Consider the following 12,259-nt stretch of genomic DNA (forward strand, 5'->3'; position numbering starts at 1 on the left):
CATAGAAATATTCCATACACTGTACAGAAATCAGACTAATAACATACAATGTTAAAATAATGTGCAAAGATAGCATTAGACCCTCACCATTTTACTATTTCAATTAATACAAGTTTGTGGAGTTGAGGAATTGATCGGAAAATGTAGAAAGTGTGGAGAGGGACCACGCTTGACAACTCGGAGTGTAAGAACATCTGGAATCGTCCACGATGAATGACGTGGTATTGTTCAGCTAACGTGGAAACATCTAGAGCGACCGCAAACTGCGTTCACAAATGATTTGTTTTCGCTTGTTTGCGGAGCTGCTCGTCATCAGGGCTTTATGGCTCTCCCGTACCATACAAGCACGCCACCGGTTACTCCTCCAGAGACGTAGGCAATATTCACTATCTGCGTGATTCATTGCCTCGTTTTATCGCGTTTATTGAACGCCCAGAACGTCACCTGTTTTGATAATGCTCAATTTTGCGCTTGCGCTGCGATCGCGATGCGTTAAAATTAGACCTCAAAATGACATTAGCCTTTATACCGCCAATTCGCGTCCTAATCATTAAAGCAAGCGTGGGGGGACAAAATGTTCACTGCTAAAAAAAGTGTCTTATATATTCAGGGTGTGGAAAAATTATGTCACGAAATTTTAACCATGGATAGCTGATGCCAGAGAGAGAATGAGAACCCAAGGGGGGTCCTCAAGCTCGGGGGTCGGGTCCCAATACTAGAACTGATTCGCCCGCGCTTCCGGGGAGGGGAGTGGAATGGGAAGAAAAAAAGGATGGAGGCGCCGCCGCGATAAGAGCCCGTCGACGCCTCCAAGGAAGGGATAAAGGGATAGCTGATGCCAGCGATTGAGGGCTCAGGGAAGCCCTTCGATGATACAACACACCGGGGCCGGGAACCAAGCCCGTGGCTTATACGCCTTATCACCCGGGGAGGGGTTTTAGAGGAAGGGAAAAGGAAAGAGGCGCCGCCGCGATAGGAGCCCGACGACGCCTCTGGGAAAGGATAGTAGCGGAAGGAACGGGAAAGGGAAAACACCTCAGCGCTATAGAAGCGAAGGGGGCCCTACTAAAAGCGAAACCAGGCAAAGCCATTAATGTTCTAACGATCTTGGAGGATCATTCTACGAGGAAGAAGGATCCAACGATCAAATCGTTAGATAGGTAGCTGATGCCAGTATAAACTAGAACTACTCATGATGTTTAGCTCGAATACGCACCATTTTTAAATTTAAGAAACTTTGAGCCAAGCTGAGAGATTGGCCGGGAGTTTGCCCTGCTGCCGGATGCTTTGGATACATAGTTATCTCCGACAGGCAAAGCATTCGAAGTCATTAGTTGTCCAGAACATCCGGCAGCAGGGCAAACTCGCGTCCAATCCGAGCGCTTGGCTAAAAGTTTCTGTAGTTTAAAAATGGGACTTTTTTGGCCTAAAAATCATTAGTAATTTTGGTTCCTGCTGGCGTTAGTTATTCTTCCGTGACACCGTTTTTCTCGACCATGCAGTTTTGAATTAGTGGCGGAAAAAAAGTAGGGTCCTGGAATCCACCCCTTTATATTTGATGAAAATTCGGGTAAACATTTTAGAATTTAAAGGTTTTTCATATTTTTTGCCTCGGATATCGATTTCCTGCATATTATTTATAAAGGGTATTAAAAGTATGTGCATAGTGGTGATTTTGAGCCTGGAATGACAATCCAATGCACATGAGTATGTACAATCTATTAACCATGACAACTTAGTACGAGTGTTGTAATTTTATATCATAAAACCTATATTTAATCGAATTATCGCGAAAAAGAATTGTTTTTCTCCATTAAATTTTTTTTTAGATATTATAGCTGCCAAATAAATAGATTTTGCCGTAATTCTTCATGTACCGAACATATAATGTGTTTTATCATCAAACAAAGCCAATTCGTTTCACCTTATTCCACCATTCCAGTGGTTGTATGTCCATTTCCGACAAAATAAATATAATTTCACGCATTTTACGAGGGTTTTTCCCCATGGTTCCTGCATGAGGAATTATTTTGACTCTCATTCACCTAGTTCATAGATTTCCCATGAAAATATGCATCGAAAGGTATTTTCATATATAATTTGAGACCGGATCCTATTTTAATGACATTGGCATTTACTTCAGTTTCTATCTGACTTGGAGGCAGCACGCTATTAGCTCACTTCTCGAGGCAGTGGTTGATTACCCTATACTTACTCCTCGGCGCATTAAAAAACTACGTAGATAGCCAAACGGAATAAGGTAGTTTCCTACATCAAAGAAATCGAAATGCATTGATTGCGATTCCTTACCCACCATAAGTGTATCCATAACATACTAATTATTTGGTTTTAGAAATCCCAGTTTAGACGAATGCCGACGGTCAATTTGAACCTCATTTGAAAAAGGCCAGATTGGCGCCCATGCGATGCCAATCCACGTGACGTCACAAGACCCTAGTTTGTACAGGATATGATAGGAGTTTTACATCGTGTGAGATTACCAAAGCATGCATGAGGCACAGAGCTCAGACAAACATCTATTAATAAACACATATTAAAAATACCTAAGTTCGGAAAGTTTCCTTCGTTTGATAGGGGAATAATGAACCTTATTTAAGCCTAGCGCTACCTGCTAGGAGGGTACTCAGCTACCTGCTAGAGTTCAGCCGCGTAGTAAAGAACCTTCTCGGCGAACGGTGGGCGGAGCTAAGGCTACCTACCCCAGAGTCCTCTGGATGGCAGTTCTCTACACTACTCCCTCATAGGGTCTTAGGTAACTTTGTAGTGTATTATCAACAATCCAGAGGACTCTGACCTACCCCACCTCCCGGCCCTGCTTCCCCTTCTTTACTCTCTCTCTCACACACTTGAGGAGAGGCAAACCGTGTTGCCAAGTTTCCTCCGGCGGACAAAAGATAGGCACGAAACTACATTTATCTGTGGTAGCCGCAGTGGAGGGATATAATTTAACCCTTAAGTAGGCGTCCGGGGGTATCTCAGACTCCGACGCATTTATTTTGTGCAATATGCAATAACTTTTTAGTTGTGTAATAGGCCTTATGGATGTATTCAGACATACAAATTTACAATTTTAATGCCCAAAGGGTCACAGCGACCCCCCGCTCCTACTGATGTTATACTTTCTGTTCATTACTTCGTCGTTTAGTATTTGAATACGAAAATGAAATAAAAAACTCAAAACAACTTTTTCTCGCAGAGGAACCGGTCTTTTCCACAATTTTTATCTAATAAACCTTGTCATATGCTTCATTTTGCTCTGTGATACAGCATTAATCAAGCAAAACTGCAACTTAGATTGGGCGAATTAGGAATAAAATGGTCGAAGATGTGAACAATGGATTACCCCGATATTTTTTCCTCGGCAAAGTTAAAGCGGCAGCGGTGGAAAGTTAAAATGCCGAAGTATTGGAATAATTCCGAGAATTTTTTAAGCAAAAAGTGATCTCGTCAGTTGATAAGTTCCGGGAGAACATTTTATCCTAAGAAAGAGTGTACGTGGGGGGTTCTAAGGGGTCGGGATTACTGTGCTTTCACCAGGAGGGCAAGGCTCCACTTCGTCGCTCGGTATTCTCACTGATTGATCATACCCTATTGTTCAAATTTCCGAATTTACAAGAAGGGTATGTTGTGGGCAAGGTAATAAGCTGGGCATGGGAGAGTAGGGTGAGCGTTCCCCTGGTCACTCAGGTTCCCTGCTGAGACGTCTCTTTGTCGGATTCCGCTTCCACCAGAGGTTGGTGTACACCTTTGTCAATGGCTCTTTGTCTCGGAAACTCTTTGGGATAGTAAGGAGGCCATTAAGGATGGGGAAAATGGGCTTGGGCACACCTACACAATGCAGAAAATGTTTATTGGGGAAGTCCATTACATATCAGGTTTTCCCAAACAACCCCAAACTCTTCTTCCCAGGACCCACTCCCCTACTCACCTCTACACATTCCTTTTCCTATCTTCCCCCGTCCTTGCACAACTTCATATTGCACATATACAGAGGAAATAATTCATTTTATACCATTTCTTACCGTAAAACGCCACCAAATTTTATGCAAAGATAAGGATATTCAAGAAAATCAAGTTTATTAGAAATCAACTGTTACATATTTTTAAACAATTATTAAATATGCTTAGAAATGGTGTATTAATTGAGTGATTAGGAGAAATAATTTCCGGAAATGTACAATTTAAAAATACCTAGCCAATTCAAATTGTGCATTCGCTCTCTTCCGAGGATGTCAATGACATGTCGGAGTCTCCACTAGTCTCACTGCCACTGAGTTCCACAATTATTTTGTCTATTTCTTCGTCCATCAGTGCGTCAGTTTTCCAATATTCCTCTTCGATTTTCTTGACGTGTGCGCACACTTTCGTCCATTTCTCCGTGGAATATTCGGAACAAATTTTTTTAAGCAATTCCGCTTTCTTGTCCAGTGATGTCGCCTCCAAATTGTGACGCACCTAAAGGAATAGAGAAAATGTGTAGTAATTAACAAATTTAAATAGATGTAGATAACATTTGACATAAAAAACAAATTGAATAAATGCAATGGCAGTTATTCTTCGAGATTACCTGTTCTTTGAGGTCACCCCAAACCATTTTAATGGGATTGAGGTCAGGATGGTAAGGGGGTAAACGAATCACTTCGTGCCCAGACTCCCGTAATAATTCGTCGATGACAAATATTTTTTGCACATCTCTAGACTTTGCCAACTGTAAGAGCTGTGGCTTTCTCATATCCAGGGAGAATGGAATATTATTTGTCTTTAACCAGTTCTGCACATCAACTTTCAAGCTTGTCGACGTTGGGCGTATGTTTTTCTGTACGCAATGGTAGGATGCATTATCCATTACGATGACACTGTTCAGTGGAATATTGGGAATGACTGCATCTGTTAGCCATTTGGTAAAATTTTTGGAGTTCATTTCATCATGGAAATCTCCACTTTTCTGATGTGACTTGAAAATGAGTAATGCATTTTTAATGAATCCTGCTTCACCTAGAAGAAACAAAGCAATCGTGAAAACATTTTCTACTACCCTGACGATAGAATTAAAACAATTGACACTGACGCAATTATGTGTCTAAAAGAGTTAATTTTGCTAATAAACAAAGTATAATTACCTCCAGCATGTGCAATAATCAACCGTCGTCCCTTCCCTATGGGTTCAATCACACCGATCTCTTCACGGGACTGCCAGCATTTTGAACTCACATGATTTTCATGTAAGTAGGTTTCGTCCAAGTAGACGATGTTCTTCCCCTCTTCTCTGCAGCTCCTGATCTTTCGTAAGTATTTCTCCCTCCATACAGCAATCTCGGGCCTCTCAATTAGGATTTTCCTCTTGGACTGACAGCTTTTCCAACGGAACCCTAACTCCAAAAGTATCTCCCGTAAGTAGGTCCTTTGGCAGTCAAGGATTCCGTCTTCTTTCAACGCTTCCAAAAGGTTCTTCACGGTTGGCAATGTTTTACGAACTGCGTAAAACTCATGAACTTTCCTACGAATGCAGCATTTTGCGAAGTCGTCCAGCTCTATTCGCTTCTTTCGTTCGCCCCTTTTCCCCTTAGGCGTTGAAAATGACAATTTTCCTTTCTCCTCAGATAATTTTCCTTCGCTTGCAATTCTCTTCACCGTGGAGGCACTAACTCCCGTAGCCTAGCTTGTAGCTGACACCACGTTCAACGTTAGTGTTTCCTCCGATTTCAACTCGTTCAAAAAACGGCTAACTCTATACACGATTTCTCGAGCTTGACTTTTGAGGGGCCTACCTCGGGCAGGTGAAGATTTCGACGAGCTGGCCATTGCAAATAAGCAATACCAGAGTTAAAGAACTCAAACTCAGTTAACAAGAACCAAAGCCGTAAAACCAAATAGAGTAACCGAAACGGAAGCGTAAGTCAAAATATTACTAGAAAGAAACCCAATTCAAAATCCAAAAAGAATGTCCAAAGCAGTGTCAATACGAGAGTTAAAGGACTCAACAAGAACCAAAGCCGTAAAACCAAATAGAGTAACCAAAACGGAAGCGTAAGTCAAAATATTACTAGAAAGAAACCCAAATCAAAATCCAAAAAGAATGTCCGAAGCAGTGTCAAAAGTCAGGCGCGCAAAACCGAGAGAGAACCGTAACGAATAGAGCTGGCAACAATAATGAAGTGACACGGGTAGGGGAGGCTCGGCAGGGGAAGGAAGGAGCCTTGAGTGGGGGTAGCCGAGGACAGAGAGGGGGTGCGCGGAAATTTTCGCGCAGGTTCTTTTCAAAGCGGCACATCTATAGCAGCCTGCGCCGTATCATCGCTCGAAGCTTCGCCCCAAGGTCACCTCACTTGCGGCAACGGGAACCAGAACGACGACGTCACACGGATTTTTACCAGCATTCATACTTAGCCGTCGCGTTTTCGCGCGCTTGAAAATTTTCACTTTTCATTTAATCGCGAAAAATAGATATCGTCATTTAAAAATCTAAAAGCGTGGAATACGTACTCCAGGAGTCTTTCGATACGAATCTTTCGATTTAGGCAGTAAAAAAATAATAGGAAACCACCCTATACTAAGCAGTAATCATGGAAAAAAGGTAGCGTATGCGGGAATGAGAGCGATTTTTCGTTCGCACTTCAACGCTGAGTTGCACGACGCGGTACCCTGAGGATCGGAGACTGCGGTTGATTTTTCGAGGTTACAAACATTAATTCATTAAAATCGTCATTTAAAACACGGAAAATAGTTACCTGAAAGTCTATGATGAGGATATTACCCGGGTATTGGATCGATCAACTTGACCGTTTAACGCATTGCTTTGACGAGGATGCCATCAACCATGCTGAATGATTTGCATGCAGCTTAACTTCGTTTAAAACCTTAGAGTATCACGTTGTCTCCTAATTTTTTTTTACAAAAATGACGTTTATCTTCGCGAGTGCAAGTCCGGAAAGCGATAAATCCTTTAGCCCGGCCGAATGATAAAAGATGAGGATGTGAACAGTGTTCCTTTAGATAACAAACCCTTTCCGCAGAAATCTAAATCTGCATAGTTGTCCGAAAGATCTGTTGTTCTTCACGGCACGGTACCAGTCGTTGATAAAAAAAATTCACAAAAAACAATAGAAAACACGCTTATATAAAACGTTATGAAATACACTATAGACTAAAAGTGATCTTTTAGATTAAATTAGTTATTTTGAGAATAAAGCGTTGATGCTTAATTGGTATAATAGGATCGAGTAAGGAAGAGCCCGATAAATACGTGAGCAATGATGGGCACGCAATATTAGTGTCTAGCCCTGATCAGCGGTCTTCATTCTCCGAGTGGTGAAAAACTCATTTTCACTTTTTAGTGCATTTTACACTGTTTTTTTAAAGCGTTTTTAAATATTTTTCATATAATTTCTGTTTTTCATATAATTACTATTCAGTGGTCAAACAAACCATCGACTTAACCAGAGCTGTTAAAGAAATTTCTACCAAAAATTTTTAACTAACGTCTCCATTGAGGAAATTTAAAACTATTTTTCGAACTTGAAATTTAGTTAATAAATTAGTGCTCTAAGGAACAGAATTTCAAATGTACGATTTTTGAATATAGTATTTTCACCGGAAGCTATCAAAGTATGCAAAATTTCAAGTCGATCCGTGAATCGGAAGTGAGTTTAAAATCGATTACAAGATTCCATCGATGAAACAGAAAAACGGACGAAGCATGTTAACAAAAAGCGGATGAAAATAGAGAAAAATGAGGTGCGATTTCTGAGTCAATTAGTTTTCTGAGTCATTCACCTAGTGCAATAGATTTCCCATGAACATAGGCATCGAAAGGTATTTCCATATATAATTTGAGACCGAATCCTATTTTAATGGCATTGGCATTTACTTCAGTTTCTATCTGACTTTGAGGAAGCATGCTATTAGTTCACTTTTCGAGGCAGTGGTTGGTTACCCTGTACTTACTCCTCGGCGCATTAAAAAACTATTATTACTTTTTTATACGTAGATAGCCTGAATAGGGTAGTTTCCTACATCAAAGAAAACGAAATGCATTGATTGCGATTCCTTACCCACCATTAGTGTATTCATAATATGCAAATTATTTGGTTTTAGAAATCCCAGTTTAGACGAATGCCAACGGTGTCATCATAATAGTGTTCTTGGGAAAAACCGTTAGTACGAGGGTCGTTCAATAAAGTCCTTAGAATTTTCGAGAGATTGCACTCTTAATATCAAAAATTAATTTTTCCCATTAAGGAGTACTCTTGAATAGTCAGCTGTTGTAGCTTCAGCTGTATCTATTCCATAGTTTCATTGTTGTTGCCGATTGTAGTGAGCAACTTTCGTTTGTTTATAAAAATAGATAAAACTGAGTTTCGTGCGGTGATCAAATACTTGTTTTTAAAATGTGTTAACGCCGAAAGAAATAAAATCTGAGCTGTATGAAGTTCATGTCACATCTGCTCTTGTGTTTGCAACTATTTACAATGGGGTGCTTACATAAAATTAAAAATGTAATTTTTTTACATGTCTACATAAGTAAGTTAAATTTATTAACGTATGCGAAATGTGACTTCATAATACTGTTGCTAGAGAGCTTCAAAGTTCGCAAAAATTACTAAATTCTTTCGCGCTACAAGAACGCCCTGTGACGTCAGAATGCGAGTAAGCAGACAGACAGCAGGCAATAACAAAACAGTAACGACGATAGCAAACATCTACGATGATACTGATTCATAACTTAAAGGGTGTGTGAAAACAGTTGTGAATAGTTTCATAGTTTAACGGTGCGTGTATTGCGAAATGGTTGACTTCGAAAAGACACATTCTGGGAACATTCTGAAGGTAGATTAATTTAGTAATTTTCTAATGATGTGGTATTCGCCGTAGATATGGATGATGATAAATTAATAAGCGCTATTTTTCAAGGCTGTGCTGCATCTTCCAGTGGGTATACATTCTTTAAACCTGTCAATTATTCAGGATAAATATTTCACATGGCTGATGATGAAATTGACATATAAAAAAATATATTGTACAGAGAGATAAATAGGTTTTTTTAAAACTGGAACAAATAGTCTACTCTCTACTGGCATCACATAAACGTATTGTTTACCGGACTCTGAAGTCACGATCAGCCAACATGGTGATGGGTCGTTTGGATCGCAAGATTCAAAGACAATTTTCAAATTTGGAATTTTACGAATAATACGAAAGTTAGAGAAGAACGGCTTTCATCGTAATTTTTAGCACGAAGGATATTTTTTATTGCATATTCATCCATTTTCAGTGGAATTCTCCATTGGGTGAGTGAATTAAAACGTGGCCATACATCCAAAAAAATTAACATGGCTCCGAACGCACTTTGGGAGTCTCTACCCCCGAAACGATTGATAAAATCCACGATATGGTTCCAAGTGATACGTAAATCGAAGTGCGCGATGTAATTGAGGCCATAGGCATATCGCAACGCACAATCGCTTCAAATTTGCACGAAAAATTGGATGTGAAAAAATCTCAGCAGCATGGCTGCCGCGTTTGCCTGCCGTGGAGAATATCGTGTCAATCGTGCGGTCAACTCCGAGGCTGTTTAGGCGCTTTTCCGCCGTAATCCTGAGAATTTTCCCCTAATTTTTAATGAAATATGGATTCATCACTACACTGCAGAGACAAAAAAAGCCGAAACAATGGAATTCTGAAGGTGAACAGGCTCCAAAGCAGTCGAAGATGGTGGATTGAGCTGGTCATGGCAACGTCATTTTGGCAGGCATGCAGAATAATCACAATGAATTACTTAGAAAAAAGAACAACGATAATGAAAGAGTATTATGCATCGTTATTGGACTGGTTGTTGTTAGAAATCAAGAAAAGCGTCCTCATTTGAAAGAGAACGAGTTCCTCCTTTAACAAGACAATGCACGGTTGCATACCTATGCAGTTTTTGTCGGCCAAAATTACGGAATTATTGTTCCAATTGTTACAAAATTCAACGTATTCGCAAGATTTGACCCTCAGCGACTTTTTAACGTTTCTCTACTCGAAGAGAGAGCTTATCAGACAAAGATTTACGTCTGTGTAGTACATAACCGCCCAAAATAATGCCAATTTTGAGGAGATCCCGAAATTCTACTCTTTGGAAATGCTTAGAAAAGTGCAATTAAAAATTTTCAGAGCTGAAAGCAGTCAAACTTGAAAAATATAAAAAATTGACCCAAAATAATTCATTTTTTACCTTTTTCTATTGATTAATTGAACGACCCTCGCAGTAATACAATATAAAACACTTGCGCGGCCAGCAATGCCAAAAGGCAGTGAAACCTGACCTGCTAAGAAAGCCCACGAAAAGAAAATTTATGTGGAAGAGATGAGAGTGCTGGGATGGGAAAAAAGAAGAGATAGGATTAGGAATATGAGAATACTTGAGATGGCAGGAGTGGTTGAGATATTAATTAAGGCGTAAGAGAGAAGATTGCAATGGTTCGGTCATATTTAAAGGAGGGATGAAGAGCATGCGAGGAATAGAATTCAAAATGAATAATTTAGAAGGGAAGAAGCGAACGAGGGGAAGAATAAAGAGAAGATTGTGTCGAGAATGATTTGAGGGAGAAGGGTTTGACTTAAATGGATGGATGCACAGGATATTAGACTGACTTAAGAATTATTCTGGGGAAAAACGATAATTTCTTTGCCTATCCGTTTGGCTAAATTTCTCTTTCAGTTTTTCTTCAAAAAATCTTTTTTGTCCGACCTAGAGCTATAGTGAGTTTCTAAGATGACGATCTCCGTTTTTCCCTGGCAGCAGTACACCGGAAAATAGTTTACAGTAGCACCCAGAGCCTACAAATCGATGCTCAATAAAGGCTACATGGTCGTCAGTCCTAATGGGGTAATTCCACGTCAATTCAACACAGAAAAGTGACATTTTCAACCCGACCATATCAGATTTCTTTCAAATTTGGTGTATTCAATGGTACTGGTAAGTGATGGAAAAATACCAATTTGTAGAGGTATATGATGATTTTGACAAAAGTTACAGGTCCGCAAATGTTGTAAATTTGTCGAAATTTCAGCGTGTCTCTCTAAAAGTAAATGACTATAATTCCGGTTCTATTCAAGGTAGAAATATTAAACTTATGTTTTTGGAAAGGTAATATGTAGGGCTTTACATTGATATGGAACATGGCCTATTTATAATAATTTCAATACTCGAGGTCATTGACCTTGACCTTTGACCTTGAATATCTCAAAACACCCCCCTTCAATTTTTTTAATAAAAATATATGTTATTGCTCATAAATTTTACTACACGCATACAAAATATCAAGGTGGCACACATAAGACATCATGCCCAAAAAATTATTTGTCTACGGAACTACACAAGCAAAATGCAAGAAGTACCACTTAAATATGAAATGTCCATTGTTGAACGGTATAGATCATGGCTATATCATTGTAGTGTTACAGAAAACAAACAAACTCATTTGAGGTCTCCGGCACAGGAGAGGAAACGTTGAAAGTCATGACGCGGGTTAACCCCGAAAGCCATCAACATTGATAAATATGGACTGCAAAAATTTTAGTAGTTAATAGTTTACTGTAGTACTGCAATAAAATTTAGATATTTTACGAAAAATATATTTTTTAAAGGTTAAAGAGAAGATGAAACAACTTAGTTGGCCAAATTGAGGTACGGTGTGCCTGATGAAAACAATCGCAGGACAGATGGAAGGGAGGAAGGGCAAGGGACGGCCCCGAATGAGTTACACAGGACATGTTATAAAGGATGTAAAAGAGAATAAATACGTCGCTATGAAAATGTTATCGGATAGGAGAGAGGAATGGAGAGCTGCGTCAAACCAATCTTAGCATTGCTGACTAATGATGATGATGTAGAAAAAAAGTTGTAGACCTAGAAAATGGGAAAGTCGGAGATGTCAAATTGTTTGAACTTACCTGCGCCTCGATAGTTAAGTCAATAAGAGTGCTAGAAGAAGCTTGAATCAGGTCGGAAATATGGTCCGTGGCAGCAAAACACGGTCGCTGTCGGCCGCTCGACAAGTGTCGTTCGAAGAGGAAATTATGACGCATCTGGTCGGGAGATCGTGCAATGTGTCGAGACGAGGGGAGGAAGGACATTGGGGGAGAGAGGGGGAGAAAGGAAGGAGCCAGTGTTTTTTTTTTCTTGTTTCCTGGGAGATTCCGAGGAAATCTTCAATGAAGGCTGAGTGTATATGGCGGAGTGTTGGGAGTAGATGCG

General features: G+C 39.9%; 1 protein-coding gene across 2 annotated transcripts in view; it reads right to left on the reverse strand.

Moving 5' to 3' along the window:
- Window positions 1–12,082, reverse strand: part of LOC124154512 (proton-coupled folate transporter-like) — a 37,961-nt gene extending 25,879 nt beyond the window's left edge. The window contains exon 1 of one of the 2 annotated variants that reach the window (XM_046528305.1): window positions 11,956–12,082. The gene's annotated coding sequence lies outside the window, so the exon portion shown is untranslated. The remainder of the gene's footprint in view (window positions 1–11,955) is intronic. The other variant, XM_046528304.1, reaches the window with a different exon arrangement.
- Between the last annotated feature and the right edge of the window lie 177 nt (window positions 12,083–12,259).

This window comes from Ischnura elegans, chromosome 2, assembly GCF_921293095.1.
Source record: "Ischnura elegans chromosome 2, ioIscEleg1.1, whole genome shotgun sequence".
In the NCBI taxonomy this organism is placed as follows: Eukaryota; Metazoa; Arthropoda; class Insecta; order Odonata; family Coenagrionidae; genus Ischnura; species Ischnura elegans.